The sequence below is a fragment of the Strongylocentrotus purpuratus genome, unplaced genomic scaffold, assembly GCF_000002235.5.
Source record: "Strongylocentrotus purpuratus isolate Spur 01 unplaced genomic scaffold, Spur_5.0 spur5_scaffold_1, whole genome shotgun sequence".
Classification (NCBI taxonomy): domain Eukaryota; kingdom Metazoa; phylum Echinodermata; class Echinoidea; order Camarodonta; family Strongylocentrotidae; genus Strongylocentrotus; species Strongylocentrotus purpuratus.
In genome coordinates this window covers 22,125,101-22,143,330 of record NW_022145594.1, presented here as the reverse complement: position 1 = coordinate 22,143,330, position 18,230 = coordinate 22,125,101, and the positions used below count along the sequence as shown (strand labels likewise).

Here is an 18,230-nt window from a genome sequence, read left to right as displayed (position 1 = left end):
AAATAAAATAAAGAAATAAAAGTAAAATGGTGACAGGAAGCACCGTTTTGAGGGAAACGTTCTTTCCACACTGTTTTGCTGACTAAGAAACGTCAGAATAATGTAATCAGTTTTTATTTCTCATTCAGAAATCTAAGATGGCCTCCGAGATGATGGCTGTTTAACTTTCTAGAAATTAGTATGCAACAAACGACGCCTTTCGTCAATCCTTTACCTGAGAACTCAACAATTATGAGCACTGTTATTTTTCTAGGTTATCAGGAAAATTGCCCCCTGGGCAATCACCCCCCCCGGAAAATCACCTCCCGGAAAACTACCCCGAGGACAACTAACACTGAGGACAATTACCCCCCGAGGACAACTACTCCCGAGGACAATTACCTACCGAGGACAACCACCCCGAGGATAACTACCCCCGAGGACAACTAACTCCCAGGACAATCACTCCGAGGAATTTGTAACACTGTGACAAATAATGCGAGCTTCTTTCCAAATTGCTATTTACAGAAAATTGCATAAAATTTTACTTTCTTCGTTATTTATGAAGTTCATTTCAGTCTTTTCAAATTATTCAATTCATTTTTTTATTTATTATATATATATATTTTTTTTTTTTTGGGGGGGGGGGGGGGTGAAGGTTGCCTAAATCCCCCGTAGGTTTGCCACCGGTAAAGAACAGAAATTACATTTCTTTGAAATTTGACAATATATTGCACAACAAAGAAATTAGGATGTAAGATATCATTGATGCATCCTCTGCAACTTTTTAAATCAGCTGATCGTGTATTTGTCTTCGTATGTATAATGGGCCCTCATCCATGATCCAAAATTAAGGTTTCCTTCACGTTATCTATATATTACTGTTGTCATGCTGAAGTATAATATGCCATTGTACGGTAAATTATTTTGAAATAGAAATTGCTTTCAAGTTATATGTACGGTGCCGTGTTCTAAGAAAATAAATATCCGCTCTCTGATAATTCATCTCTTTTGATTTTTAACTCCTGCGCCATATGGAAACGTTTGCTTGTATTTGTCTCATAAAAGAATTTGACCACGAACTGACTCCCACACGGTGTTGAGTGCTCAGGGGTCACAGGCCACTGGCTTCATCGGGCAGGTAGTTCCATTATGTGAATGGGTAAATTAACTATTACAAAATGAGGGGACACATTACATTGTACAATAGGGACACACATTGTTTTTATTGTGCAGAACATACTCTTTTATTGACTTACTTATTGCATGAAACTATAAAACCAAAATGCATTTTGCGTTCTGACAATTGCAGTACAAAGAATGATAGCAGGTGAATGAAATGCTTCAACAGCAACACAAACACCTGGAAAGCTAGGAAGCATCCATAAATTTGAATAATTTAGTTGATAAACGACTCCGCATGTGGACGTTTGTTGGAGCAGAAAGCAGTGGATTCTTAACAACACGTACCCATTTAACAGAATGTCGGAACGTAAATTAAATTTGGCAAGGTTGGAAAATGCATCTTTCTACCCTGCGACTTTAATGGTACGATCCAGTAAATTAAAACAGTAAAATGGCTCTTATTTTAAAATTACTCATTAAATAAAACCCAAAACTTCAGTGATATCAGAAAAAATATGTTATATCTTACTAATAATTAAAAAAGATGTTTAAACATTGTGAAAGTGTCGCATTTTACGATAAAAGACACCGATTTAGCGAAGATGACGTCATTAGTGCGCTTGCATCAGGGAATTCAAGGTAAAAACGTCAATTCAGACGCTGATAAGTTATTTGTCGAGCCTTTTTGTTTCCTTTATTCCGACAAAATTATACAATCAATCAAAACAAGTTTGATACCAGAAAAAAGCTAACGATTAGTATTTTCATTAACCGCTTGCCCCAAAGTCTCTTGACCACAGTGAAACGAGTGAGAGCTGGCGAGAGCGGCCAAAGTGTGATTGAAGCTCGCTATATGCTCTTCTCCAATGCAAAAAGAGACGACATTGTGCTGGATAAATGTATTTTTTCCGACAAAAGTACAGGAAATTTGCATATGGTCTTTTTATATTATACTTTATGAAATGTTACCCGAGTGACTTCCGGGCGCCCCAATGCTGGAAAGAAACGCACATTTTAGAAAACTTCACTTTTTCATGGAAAAATGCTTATTTGTTCTATGCACGCAAGTCAGATTGAGCGGATGATGCAACGTTTCCATATGAGCGTTTTTCAAACAGGGTGTCGCAAGAGAATGTTAGTTCACTTGGAAAACGTTGATTTTTTTAAATATTAAATATCAGAAAAGGTTAGAGTATGTAATTATATGAGAAAATAAAATTTTAAAAATAATAAAGTGTTTTTCTTCCTCGCTCACTGACAATATTTTGACAGCTAGGCCGCGCCCGAATATATATTAAATCTTTTATTTCGAGATTACTTTGTTACCACACTCATTACATTTAAAAACATGATAAACAAGGTCAACGAGAAGCCCGAATATCTTCATATTCGTAGGTCATGACCGAATACATCACTCTTTATTCATGTGCATTCGGCGGCAAGGTGCCCGCATACAGTACTTTAAAATGTTTCTAGTGTGTTGATTACGAACTAATTTTTTTTACCAGTTTGAAAATATCTTCTTATTTTTTATTTTTAAATGTGCCCATACGTGTGTACATAGCACTTGACGAGTGCGAGAGTCATGCAAAAAAAAATAGTCAATGAAAACTTTGGGATTTGGGAGAAAGTTTCAATCTTTAGAGGGTCCCGTGACTTACAAAAAGTTGAAATAACGCTACTCCAGAGAAATGTATTTCTATGCATTTTGAGAAGTGGTGGACAATTACCTACAACTCACATCCCTCATGGAAATCAGCAACCGCACTAGCGTTGCATAATTTATAACTAGAGGGAAATGTGTAGTAATGAGGGAAATAACGGACTATAGTATTTGAACAAATAGGGGTTCCTGCAGATGGAATCTTTTGAGCTCGTAGCCATCTCGTAATGTAGCGGATCGTCTTTTGCTATTGAATCATAATTGTCTACGGGGGTTAGTTGTCCTGGGGGCGCGGGGGGTAATTATCCTCGGGGGTAGTTGTCATCGGGGGGTAATTGTCCTCGGGGGGTAATTTTCCGGGGAGGGGTAATTTTCTTTGGGGGTAGTTTTTCGAGGGGGTAATTATACCTGATTTATATTCAAAAGAATAACGTAACAATATGATTATCCTGACCTGTTAATCCCACAATCATAGGAAGCTCTTTATTGTATTAATCCAGTAGCTCAAATGGCGGCCATTATTGACTTTCATTATGACTCCAGGGGGCGCCCTCTTTATATGCTGCCATTTAATCGATGAATTAACATAATTATCAATGGCAAATTCTCCATACCTGCAAGTCTCATAATTGTACATACGATTTTTTGTTCTCACTCTTTGAAGATACTATGTCCCTTTTGCAGCCAACATCAAATTATATAGAACTTTGCAGGAATTATGAATATGTCATGTATGTCCTACCTGTGAAATGTAAACGTTAGCAGTGTCATAATATTCAAATTATGCAGGGTAATCCCTTCTACTTGCTAGACTTCACTGTCAGACACTATTGAGTTACTGAGTATCTTTTTTAAATTCTTCTTTGGTAATGACATACATAATGACATACGCAATGACATACATAAAGTGAGCTGTAAAGGGTACATGAGTAATTGTCTACATCAATAACCCACTTCTTGTAATGGTCAAAATTATACTGATTGAATCATTGCGCAGCATAAAACGTACGAATATTCGGTACAATGGTCTGAAAATCAGACTATTACTTGCTAGCTCTATAGCTCTTAAGTCGATTCGACAACTAATAGTCGTTATTTTCCCACTTAAAGACATTTCCAAGCCCCCTTTGTTTTAGGGAAGTTCTAAATTAGTATTATCTTTGAAATGCCGTTGGAATTTAAGCTTTTCATTTGTTGGCCTACAAATGGGACATAGTACCTTTAACAGTACTAAAGTGAGTAAATTAATCGATCCGTATTCATATACAAAATTGTATCAATTGACAATTTAACAGTGTTACATACCTAAATCATCATCAGAAAAGTATGTGTCTGCCAAGAGGCGATAGCCGGCTCCTTCCAATGCAGCTTTCAAATTTTCCCTTCGCTCAGCCCTTGTTTGCCCTTGATGCCAAGTTCGAAGCATATCCAGAGTGCCCATGTATGAGCACCCTTGTTGGGCGTTTGCTTCATTGAAGCGAGCGATATCTGCAGGATTGAATCCTAGTTTCTTTCCTAACTCATTGACGACTTCCTTCCCGTATATTTGCTTAGCTATCTTCATCAAAATACCTTCGAAAACATCGTTGGTGTTGGAACTCATTTTGCCATCGGAGTATAGTATTATGCTGTAAATTAATTTAAAAAAACAACATTAACAAAACACGTTTACTTGATTTTAATATGATTATTAGCAATGGTTATTATTTTGTTCTTTGTGTATGCTCTTCTTAAATTGGAATTCCTAATTATATTATATGTTTGTTTATATTTATCAACGGATTATCAACCTTATCCGTTAATACAAAATTCAGACAGAATATAAGGTGGACGATCATGGATATTGTCTTGAATCTGCCGCAACAAAAGATAACTTTTTGAAATCATATGTTGTTTTTTCGAATATATGCCGTCTTTGTAGACTAGATATATTTCGGGGGTGTCTTTCTTGCTCTTGGTCGCCCTCTAGTGAAGGGGGGGGGGGGTGGAATTATTTGCTGATTTTATTTGATACTTTTTAATAAATATTTCCCATTACAGGTGACCATGATAGGACATTAGACCAGCCGTTTAAATCGGAGACAGGGAACCTCAAAGAATTACTATGTCTGCATGGAAATCAATGGAAACCAAATGATAATCATGAGGAGCTGATCAGTCAGACCGCAACGATTTGAAGAATCCTATTGCTGACACTCTGTCAGCATTTAGCAATTTGAGATATGTGACGTCACACAAAATGACGGCCAACATTCCCTTTTTATCCAAAATTAGTGAAAACAAATTCAAATTGATAATGAAGTTAGAAAGGAAATGTTTGGTTTCAGACCTCAAAGTGGAACTAGAGAAGCCATATTTTGTATGGGAATGATGACATAAAGGTATATTGCAGTAAACAAAGAGATACATGTGTGCCTTATTGACTAATCTAAAGCATTCGACAACATTTACCACGATAAAGAGATTGAAAGCTTACAACAAATTAATCTGGATGGTTAGAACAAACCTCTCATATCTAAACTGTATCGGGAGCAGACAGCTGCCATTAAAAACAAAGAAATTACAGGTTACACAACAGTCTAAAGAGGAGTAGGCCAGGGATGCGTAATGTCCCCATCTCTGTTCAACTTGTGCACAGGGCTGATATTCGGGGAAAATTCAGATATAAAAGGTGTTGGTAGTGGGATGTAAATATTAATTATTTACGTTATACTGATGGCACTGTTATTTGCGTAGAGAATGAAGCAGATTTACAACATGTATTGGATGTTGTACAATTCAAAAGTGAAGAGTTTGGCATATGCATTAATGTCAAGACAACCCAGTCTATTATTTTTTAGTGGAACAGAGAATAAGCCTAGAAACTGTTTGAAACTAAATGGACATATCATTGAGCAGGCCAATACTTACATCTACTTAGGAAAAATATTACAGAATATGACAGAAGCGAAGCAGAAATAAAAAGAAGAAAATAAATGGCACGGAATACATTTCTGGCAATGAAATACTTAGTCACAGATAGAAAGGTGAACTTTGAGCTTAGGTTAAGACTACAAAAGTGGTATGTATGGTCTATCCTATTGTATGGAGCAGAAACATGGCAAATAAACAGGGCCATGGAAAATAGATTAACATATTTTCAAATGTGGATTTACAGAAGAATGATGAACATATCCAGGAACCAAAATAAAACCAACAGAGAGATATTGCACATGGCAGGGCGTAAACAAACTGCACTGGATAAGTTAAGGAGAGAAAATATAAATACTTCGGTCATGTTAAAAGGCACCAAATACCTCTTAAAAGATATCTTGGAGGGAAGAGTAGAAGGAGCTAGACCGAGAGGGAAACCCATAATCAACTGGTAGAAGAATGTCAAGGGCTGGAGTGGACGAAAACTGCAAGAATGCACCAGAATGACAGAAGATAGAATGAAAATAATGGAGAGATTTTGCAATCAACCTTCAAGCCGGGAGAAGATACTTAGACAGATAGACAGAGTGAGAAAAAAGTGCTTGCAACGTTTGTCTACATTAAATCGGAGTCAAATATCTTGATTTTCGTCTAGGATCATCACATAATACAAATAGGCGTTGTTGTATGATCACAAATGATATGCAAATGTGCATAATTTGGAATGGCGCCTTATATAGACAAGTTAACTTGCATAATTCAAAAGGATGGCCAACTGATAATTTCTAACATAAAAATTAGCATTTTCCATTAGTCAGATGCACGGGATACAATGAGTGAAAACTGGCTCCACATTTTGGTGTGATTTATTTTTTATTTTGTAATTCAATAAAGACATCGCCAACCTTCAGCGAGTTCAATATTCAGCTGCCAGACTAGTTTCTAAATTACCAAATCAAGATCTAGCGCATAATTCCCACTCTACAGGAACTACATTGACTGCCCGTATCCCAGGGAATCCAGTACAACGTCATATTCTAACTTTCAGAGCACTTCATCAACTCTGTCCCAGGTACATATCTGAACGTGTTACACCTTACGTACCCATTCGATACATCCGCTCTGTATCTCAACACCTCGAACAACAGGACAAAGTCATACGAATCCAGAAGGTTCTCCCGATTCTCATCTGAAACTTTACTTGTTCAAAAACGCTTTCTAATCTTATTCAAACTGTATTATTGACCCGCTTACTAGTATTGTATTTCATCAAAATGGAACAACATTACTGTACTTGTCATAATTTGGTTTCATTTCTCTGTAATTGATGTTGATAATGATTGATTATGAATAATTTTGCCCTTATTTTGATATTTCTTTACTTCATGAATTAGAAGTCATATCTGTTATATTGTAGTGTTATTACTGTAAAGCGAATTCATATTTTCTCTGAAGATGAAAAGCGCTATTGAAGCTAGGTTTTTATCATTTACATATTACTCTGGAGTAGATCAACTCAGTGTCATAGACTTAAGTAACCCCAAAATCAATTGACTTCTTCATGGTTTCAACTTTCTCGGAAATTGTATCATAGAATCCACCACGTAATTTCTGTTAAAACTCATGCATCTGTCTGGTACCGATGTCAAGTGCTATATCCACATTCACTGATGACAGAGCAATGCTGATAAAGCCTACCAATGGAACACTAATGTGAGCCGTAAAACCACTTCACACTGATTTGACGGGAAAATATATTATTTTATAGGACTTCTTATTTCTTTCATAACTGTAACTAAATTTCGACCAAAAAGGATGGAAGATGAATGCAGCACAATCGTAAATGTTCCATACAAAGAATAACATTTGTATTTAACTCGACGTAGATCTAAGACATTGGCATTTGGCTGGCACAAATATTTTGAGCAAAATAACATGTTTATATATAGAGGGTGCTATTTCAACATCATTATGCTAGGTTGCTTGTCATTTATGGCCATACAATTATATCCCGAAACAATTTTCAATGATGGTCCTCAAGAGATGCTAACATTTGGCTGCCCCAAAATGTAGAAAAAATATTACTATATAATTATCTATTTTACACTTTTTTTGGAGAAAAAAATTCATGTACTTTGGCGGTCGCTTTGTATGAATCAATAGAGAGTGTCAGCAATCGGATTATTCATATATAAGGTTTAGGCAATCATAATCCATTAAAGAAAAAATAATTTGTAGACCCTAAAACAAGGTTAGGCCAATAATCTGGATTTGGCTGCCGGACTATTCTGGTCAACTCAAACTTCACAACCAGCCATAGTTAAGCTAAGTGAGTTTACTTTTTGAGGCATTGTCTGCTGCTTACTTGTGCGAGTTGTAATGATCAAAGCAGAGTCAAAACAAAAAGCCGAAGTTAATCACTTACAACTTGTGCACAGGTGGAAAATAAAGGGAAAACTTCATGAACCTGACAGCTGCATTCTTTTTTCCTTTAAACAGATAACAAATTGAATGCAAGCCAGATTTGTCTACCATAAATGGGGAGCTACTAACTGCTTGGATCAGGGCCCCGTCTTACAAAGAGTTGCGATTGATCCAAATCAATCGCAAGTCCACCAATCAATCGCAAATTTGCAGTCTCCCAGCTTTTATGTACATTTGCAATCGATATCAATCGCAAATACGGTGCGATTAATATCAACTCTTTGTAAGACGGGGCCTTGATCTGTTTGAACCCCCAAACATTGAACTGAGCCATTTTCTATTCCTTCTTATTGCATTGACGACTTTCGTCACTGCTTTGTTCTTTACTTTGACGACTTTCGCCGATGTCTTGTTCTTGTTCGCGTTCTATCTATCTCATTTGTTTTGCATGCAGTGATTGTTATTCATATCTAGGTCCTTTTATTTTGCCCGATTCCTTTTGAATATATTGGCATAATCTCCGTCATCCAATCTAGGTCACCTGACTCTTCGTTTTCCGACATCACTCAAAAGTAACCGTCCATGCGCCAATTTTTCCGTTTCTGGTCAGTTTTAAGGCCTTTCCTTCTTCATTCGTATCTCTACTATCCTTGATGCTACAGACTTCTAATAAATTGCTCTAGATAGTCTAAAAGATGTTCTTTCATCAGCGATGGTAATTCGCTCATCAAAAATGATATCTTCATACTCGAAATTCAAATCCGAAATCGACTCCGTCAAAAATCACAAAAATTCTTTAAAAATTGACCCCTTAAAAAACGTAAATTCCAGTGCCTTCCATACGAATTCCATTCTTCTTTAATCTGCACAGTATGTTGATTGTGTCATAGCACACATCCCTGTCGAATTGCATGCTCCAATGGTCACGCATGATATAATTAGCGCCCTCTAAGGATCTGAAAATGGCTTTTTTTTCTGTGGCCGTAGCTCCATAGTGCCTGACCAAACCAGTACCCTTTTAGGATTGAGATACCTCAAGATATGCCGAATAGACAAATATATGAACTAACGCTAAACGATTTTGCAAAACATATATTTTTTTTTTTTTTTTCTTCTGCATTCATGTAAGTACACAGTTTTTTTTTTAATAATAATACAAAGTACATTAAGTATTTTTCTGAAATTATTTTTTTCTTCAAAAATGATGAGTTTACTTCACTTTGCGCGCATATGACAATGGTGTTAAACTGACCGCAATGAAATGCCCTTTTTCAAACGTTACCAAATACGATATATGTTAACACTATTAAATGTTAAATGAATCGCATTTTAACAAGGGTCACTATACAAATTCCGCTGACTTTCCGCCCAATTATAACACGTATCGGCGATGACGTCATTTTCACAGACTGCTTTTCGCCCCCTTTCCGTCTTTTTTGTTCCTTGAAATTTTGCAATAATATCCTGGGGGCAAAACACAGAGCATCCCGAAGTCGAATTTACAAAATTTGTCAAGGGAGACATTTTTGACGCCATTTTATACTTTGCATGAATATGTTAGTTTGGACGGCTGTTAGTGCAACAACACGCGTCATCACGTGTTCTTCATCCACCAAGATCCCATTTGTTTTCCACGCAGTGCTTGCGAACCCTATCTAGTTCCCTTCCATTATTACGATTTCAAGCGGTATCAAACTGATATTTCAGGACTCATGTAAAATTCGTTTAAAACTTGATTCCGTTCTGTTGATTCTGTTGTTTGGACTATTTAGCAGAGAAAAATAGAAGTGAATATTCACATGACTAACAACCTTGTATTATTATTCGTATTGGTCCGCCGTTTCTATGCTATTTGAAAAACACTTGATGATAAAAGATGACACTATGGCACCTCTTTTATGTAGCGTCACATGGCAATCACATGGCAACTAAATATTCATTAGTTCTGGGTCGAATAATCTAAAGAAAACTGAATTTGAAACGGGGCCATATTCTCTCTCTCTCTCTATTGTCATTGCCTTCCTTTTACCTCGCTTACTTCCTCCTAACCAGTTTGTAATGTGTATGTGTATGCCTCAATCATACGGAATAGAATTACTAATATCCTGAAAATTATTTTTCTCCTTACCCTTTTTCTTCATCTTCTTTTTTCTAATGCAGGTAGTAGTAGTAATAGCATCAGTATCATAATAATCATTACTGTTTTCATTGTAATATTTATTACCAATGGTTTTGTTACTATGATAGTTGATATCGTTTTTATTTTCATTATTATTATTATTCGTGATATTGTTATTATTATTATTATGACTATGTGTATGCTTCTTCTTCTTATAATAATCTTTCGTAGTACGTCATGTGCCCAGGATTTATTGCTTTAATACATCCAACATGTCTACTTAAACTGTCGATTCGTTACTAAATATTATCAAGAGAATAGAAGAAACATGATAATGCATATTTTATATTAAACCAAAATATATAGAAGAAGTAAGTAGATAATACAATCATAAATAGTTCCAATGTTTTCTGACTGCTTTCAAGACAATATCATGTTTGTCGATCATAATTGTATGTAGCTTGATGTATAATGGTCATATTTTTTTTAGGGAAAAACAATCTTAGCAACAACTTCTGACAATTTTAACGACAGTCGTTGGCCATTGCTGCTTGTTGATACATCGACAAATAAAATGTAATGAAAAGCCCGTTCAAACCTTGCAGTACACACTAACAAATAATGGTACAAATTTGCACCCTATCGGGTGTAGACCGCTGCTACAATAGCAGCCACCTATAGGGTGCAATTTTTGCAGACTTGCACCCTTAGATGTGCAGACCGCTGCTACAATAGCAGCCACCTATTGCAGACTTGCACCCTATAGGTGGCTGCTAATAGGGACTTTTAGATTTGCACGTCGACAGCTTTGACTGCAACGTGTGACGTCATTTTAAGGCACTGCGCACGCGTCACGTCGTCTCAATCGGCGATCGAGAATGCGTCAACCTTGATTTTCCTTAATCTATAGTATGCCGCGTGCGCTTAAAATGTATACAGTTCCTCACCTAGACAAAGGAACATCCCTTCCCTGCTATTATGTACAAATGTGTAGAACAGGTGTCACATGCATATTCACCTGTTCTACACATTTTTACATAATAGCAGTGAAGGGATGTTCTTTTGTCTACCTACCACAGCAATTGTTGAGGGTAGAATGAGGAACTGTAAATTTTGTCCTCTTTCTTAGGCCGTCATGTTCATAGTGTTACTTCCTGCATTCATGTATATCCTCGGGTGAAATCTAAAAGATTTCTAATTGTAGTCAACATGGGCAGTTGAGTACGTTGACACGTATGATCAGTCGGCGTTCGTCGTGTTCTCGTCCATTCAATCTAAAATTCCCTATTGTAGCAGCGGTCTGCACCCAAATGTACTCCTATTTCTTAGTGTGTACATTGCGCGCATATCACAATGGTGTCAAACTGACCGCAAGGAAATGCACTTTCGAATAATACCAAATACGATAAATGAAGAGCTCATTTCCAAAAGAGGTTAGGTCCTTTTTTCATCAATATTTTTTGTCTTAATGTATTGATTTTTAGTAGCTCTATAAAAGGATACCAAAGAAAAATTGAAATTCACATCACAAAGTTAACATTTTTTATTTCTCAAAAAGGGATTAGATTCATTTTAGTTCGTTTGCAAGAGGGGTAAGAGCCACTTAAGACCATTCCGAGAAAATCATTTTGTTTGTATTTCTCCCATATTGCAATTTTATATGCAAAACATATTTGTCCTGATATACTACCGTACAATGTGAATGTGAAACTGAGTATTTAACAAAATCTGTCTGTCTTCATATTTTGACATGACTTTTCCAAGAAAGGGACTTATCTATATGCTCCTAAAACATAGTTGAATTAACTCTGCTGTGCAAACATATTATCAAATTTTACATCCAATTCAATAAGGTCACCTCTAACCTTTATTCTACTGAATACCATATAATTAGTCTTTTTCATATTAGTACACAGTTTAGCAGCAGTGAACCATTTGCAAACTTTACTCAGTTGTTGGTTTTATTTCTCATTTAAATATTGCACATTTTTTCTTGATAATAATATATTGGTGTTATCAGCAAATAAAATAACATTTAGCTGGTCTGACACAAAGTGAAAATCATTTATAAACAACAACAGCAATAAAGGGCCAAGAACAATGCCTTAGGGTACTCATGTTGTAAGGATCTGAGGTTGACAACAAACACTATTACATTTAACAACTACTCAAAAGGTTATTTTTGAACCATTCGAGCGGATTACCCCGTATGCCATGAAAAGATAGCTTGTGTGACAATATGGAATGGTTAATTTAGTCAAATGCTTTAGATAAATCAAGGAATATACCAACAGGAATAATCTTATTTTCAAATGCCTGAGTTACAAGATTTAACGATTCAATTAGAGCAATGGATGTTGAATGTTTTTCACGAAATCTAAATTATTTAGTACATAAAATATTATTCGTATTCAAGTAGTTAATAAAACGTTTGTAGAACGATTTTTCTAAAACGTTGGCAAGCATTGGCAAGATAGAAATATACAGTAGGCTTGCGGGTGCACCATAGAAATAGGTCTCTACTCTTGTACTATTTCTTTACAAAAAAAATCTTATGAAGGAGTATTTCTTTTGCTAACTTGAATTGATCTGGAAGTTGTCCTGAAAAAAAAATACTTATGAAAATATGACAAAAGTGCTTGGTATAAACATGTATAGTTTTTTCACAATCTTCGGTTCAATATCATCATGTTCGGCACTTTTATTTGCTTTAAAACTACGAACAATCTCGAAAATGTCCTCCTCAGTAACAGGTTTCAAGGAAAATGAATTAGAATGGTGAGTATAACATCTAATACAGTATATTGGAGCATGTTATGGGTATCTACTCACTGCGATAAAGTAGTAAACAGATAGTCCTTGAAAATCATATCATCCGATTATCTTTTTTTTGTGTGAAAATTGCATTGTGTTTGACTGGCGTAGCTTACCTCTTTCGAACCCTACCTATTGTCCTTCTCCTCAATATACTGAATAACACAGCATGGGCAAAGTACAGACATGTCTGAACAGCATTGTGTTTATAATTTTTTTTTTTTTTTTTGGGGGGGGGGGGGGGGTGGTAATTTAGTAGCCCGCTTTGTGTTCAACTGGCGTAGCATAACGGTAGTATAAATAATTGGACTGAAATTTTCCGTTTGTCACAAGGCGCAGATTTACTTTACCATACATTCATCGGTCTGTCTCCATGCATAGGGTCCATGTTTCGACTCCATACACAAGGGAAGTCAAGATGTAGCATTTCAAGACTTTGCATCAATTTGTTTAGGTTCACTTTCCTGGTACAGAGTACATGCCCTCAAACACCACAAAATCCATATGTTCCAAGACTTCTCCCAGTTTAAGACCTGTTTTTATATGATTAGTTGCATCAAAACCCGTAAGGTAGAGGCAATATCTTATATCTAGCATAGTATGTGTATTACACACCGTATATAAAAATAGAGAGGCTACAGTAAATATCTACAGAGTTCTAAATTACAAAGTCTCGAATCATGATTCATGTTCAACATAATCCCATACTCTCCCTGTGGGTAAGAGTTCAATATTCATCAAGAGCATAGAGTCTTCTGTAAGGCCAGATAAAGCAATATTCAGTGTAGGGTATATTTTACCCTGGGCTTGTCTCGGTGATGGTACCCTTGCCACCATTCATACGAAAAGTTGGCCCATCTACACCCTTAAAATCTGTCCTTGGCATGCAGGCCTCGTCCCTTTCTAACAATCAATTAAACTTTGCATGATTTCCTGATTGGGTATTCGTGTGAGCTTTTACACAATTATGAACACCTTTTCCACATAGTTTTATCATACCTATTGCTTAAAAATGATGGCCATTTTGGCACCGAGGTGAAAAAAACTACTGGACGAATACGGGAAGTTGTTATAATTGCAAATATATGCCTACTTTGTCATTCATGCAAACACTGTGCATTTCATAAATTAGAGAATTGGGTGGGCGTGTGTTTAGGTATGTGTGACCCAGATTCATTTTCAACCTATGCAAATATTCTAACAGAAATAACAGTAATTGGGAACCTTGATTCAATTCAAATTTAGTGTATTTACTTGTCCACTGTTCAACATGGACATTTTGTTCGGTCACATGTGAAATGAAGGCTCAGACGTGGTTTACAAAGAACTTAATCAGGATACAAAATATTGATACATTTTGGTGATGACAAATTAATATAATCATACTTAATATGATTTCTGTTTGGTTGTGGATTGTTTCGTTACCTTAATTAACACATTTTTAGCTGTTTTCAATTTTATTTTTCTCTAGATTTTATACAAAATATTGGCACACTTTTGTTGAACGGACATCCACAAATAGCAGTAACCATGGAAGAATCCTGGATCGATGAACAGGCTCAGACCTACAACATTGTGTATTAAAGGTTTACATCATGTTAATTCACTCCATGATCACAACACAAGACATGCTGTAAGGGATGCATTGTGTGTACCCAAATTTAGGACACTTATAAAAAATAGTCCTCTAATTTCTGGAATTAGAGTATGGAACCAACTTAAAAGTCCTGTCAAAATGTCACCTATTTTTGAACAGTTTTAAGCACGCTCTAAAAGTCCTGTTAAATGGAGAGCGTTGAAAATATGAAAAATATTGAGATCTTGATGATGATCATTCTTAAAACCTAATTCATGACTTTATCACAATAGCCCCTGTATAGACTGTAAACATGTTTTCTAGAAGATAACTAGCTAACTAGGCCACTTACCTACGTCACTGCCCAATGCCTCTTGGTAAGAGGCATACAATATGTTCCCTTTGCGAAATGTGTATTGTTATCCAAACTATTACACATTCAAGAACCGGGGGATTTCCACTAGCTCGGCCATCTCTTTATTAGGTGGGTGGAGAACTATTGTATATGACTGAATGGGCTTGTATCCGAGTCCCGATCGCTCAATGTCTCTCTTATTCAGACTGTCGCGTGAACTGATTAACAAAAACTGGTCAGACAGGTAAACTACACAGTACCTAGAACTGACATAAATGGCGACTGGATGAGTGAAGATATAGCGGACTCAGAAGTTTAAAAATCGCAACATCGCTTATTGCATAAAGGTTTAGAGTTTTAATGTCACACTCCTTTCCAAGTTAGTTAATCTGTAATGGAAACAGAAAGAAAATACACATTGTTAAGTGAAGTGATCTTCACAATTAACGATGATCTGTTATAAATAAAAGACATTTGTTTGATGTGTTTTCTTTTCATAACTAGTGATCATGCCAAAATATATTATCTGAATAATCAACTGCCATAGTGAATATGCAAAAGTACTACATTCACTTTAAATACTTTTGCTTGGAAAACTTAGTTTGCTATTAGTTCTCCAGATTTATTGTAAATCTTCTCTATTCTGATGACACAGATATCAACATGTTTAAGAATCTAACATTCAACTTCCTTTGGTTCAGTAGTAACCTCCAATGTCAGAAAAAATACATAAGTTGACAAATTAATGTCACAAAGATAGGCCTAACAAATTCATTTGTAGTAAACAATCCCATGTGCTAATGCTCATCTGATCAAATTCAGCTCTTTAAAGCAAATCTTGCATTAATATCTCTGAATAATCAATAGAGTATGGTTTCTCATGAATATTCATATCTAAATAAAATTACTATAACTGAACTCAAATAGATGCACTCCTGTCTTGCTATTTAAACCACGACAACAAATTGACCATTACTCAATACAAGCTTCCTAAAGTACAACTTGAATCCAATATTCCCTGAAATCTCTTTAAATTAACAATTATTTTAACCTTATGAAAATGTTTGTTTTTCCTTTTTCTGAATCCCCAAATTAAAATGCTTTGAATAATAAAGCTCTAAAACGTAAAAATTACATGTACCACTAGTTTTATCAGGTACATATTCTGTAATAAATGAACAAAGTAAACCCATTATCCATTCACAGCTTGAATAGCCGAAATACTTTTTATATGATAAACCTCTTTAAAGTTTAAGGTTCTACATTATTGACTTTTCAGTTTTAAAACTGAATCTTTGACAGAACATAAATTCACGTTGTACTACACCTTGTGCCAGATTATCTTAAAAACTTCAGATCTATAGCACCAGCATTTCTATACTTTCCTTATGATAATATCATTTAACCAAATACGCAGTTTAAGTATTTTGTTATGAAATTAACACTCACCAATAACTCATACAGTGAAGCGAATACTTCGACACCAAACTTTTATCTCACAACATGTTAATACAAATTTATCAAAAATCCTTCTTTTTCGGATATACATGGAATTCAAATATCTAATTTTCATATTATTTACTCTTTGGGAGATATTAACTTGCAACATCAGACAAATTTGGAAAGTTTTGGTCCCAACAACTTTAAATATCTTATGTCGTCGTCAAAAAATCATAGCTACAAGGACTTGGAGGAAATTCATGGTGTCCTTGAAGACAAAATGAAAAATATAAGGTGTTTTTAAATTCACCGATAAGAAAATACTCTTTAAACAAAATATACATTTTGGTGCTATAAATATGAGTTTTTAAGACAATTTGGCACAAGATGTATCAGAATGTGAATTTATGTTCTATCAAAGGGTCAGTTATAAACCTGCAAGAAAGGTCAATAATGTAGAACTTTAAACTGTAGAGAGGTAAAAGACAGTTCGGCTTTTTAAGCTGCGCATGGACATGTGGTTTACTTTGATCTGAATGTAGGTCAAAGTTCATATATTTGTTATAGAGTATGTACCTGGTAAAATTACTGGTAAATATAATGTGTTTAGAGTTGCAGCATTCAGAGCATTTTAATCGGTGATTTAGAAAAAAGAAGAACAAACATTTTCATAAGGTGAAATAAATATAAATTTGCAGAGTAGGGCCTGCAAGTAAATGCCAATCAATTGGTTCAATTTGGTATATAGGGGCCTCTTGGACGGGATCTCCATTTATCACAGCTTCCTGGTTCAACCCCCTCTGCTTAATAGCACACATTTGTATTGTAACCCTGGTAATACAGTGCACTGTAAACTGATTGCATCATATAGAAAACGTTACCTTAACCATCCAAATCAGTTCACTGATTTGCACATAATTTACAGTAAACAAACAAATCGCATGAAACAACTAGTTTCCTATAATTGACGGTAAATCAATTATCTACAGGAATTATGTATCATAACTTACCAACTTTATGTTCATCCGGAGCAAAATCAAGAACTCTGTGGTCACAAACATCAAGTCTGACGCCTTTTACCAGGCTTTCTGTTGCACAAATTTTCTTATCGCTACAGATGGCGCTATACAAGTTTCACGCCGCTACATACACAATGTGTATAAAACAATGATGTGAAATATGAAGTGTTTGTTATCGAAAATCTTCTTCTGTATGAGGCGGCACTCCCCGGGGGGGGGGGGGGGGGGGGCTGACCGATATTTCGATCAGTTTTTTTTTTTGGGGGGGGGGGGGGTAAGATCAGACAGGTCTTTTTCCATTATTTAGGTGTATTAGCGTAGATTTCTTTGAGAGGTGATATTTCTTCTTCCGTTAGTAACTTATCAAGATAATGATAATGATACTTTTACATCTATATTTTTTTACTCTCTTATTATGAATAAGCCTATTATTTAAATGATTAGATTTCTTGTATTAGTTGTAACGTTTTTAATAAACTGATTCATATCGAGCCAAATTTGTAACAATAAGTGATAGTATTTTGGTATTTGAATATCGATCATGTTAGGCAAATATTTACAACAACAACATTTTTTTTTTTACATTTGACTTTTCTGATCTCCAGTTAGCCTAGTATAACTCTTTTAATCCACTTCGCTTGTTGCACATTCACAAAAGTTAAAAATTAAGCATTTTTAATCCTCCTGGCGTGTAACCAAAATACAACGTGCTTCTTTTTCTTTTTTCTTTACATCGCTAAGGAAAATTAAAGCAAATTTGATCAATTTCTGCTAAAACACATTAAGGTACAGGATTTAAAGAG

The 18,230-nt window shown here is 35.4% G+C and overlaps 1 long non-coding RNA gene across 1 annotated transcript; it reads right to left on the bottom strand.

Moving 5' to 3' along the window:
- Nucleotides 1-4,106: 4,106 nt before the first annotated feature.
- On the bottom strand, nt 4,107-17,499 carry LOC105446341. Its single transcript, XR_004062890.1, has 3 exons — nt 17,419-17,499; nt 14,966-15,357; nt 4,107-4,395 (listed from the first exon to the last, which is right to left on the bottom strand). It is a non-coding gene; the product is annotated as an uncharacterized LOC105446341 (long non-coding RNA).
- Nucleotides 17,500-18,230: the final 731 nt, after the last annotated feature.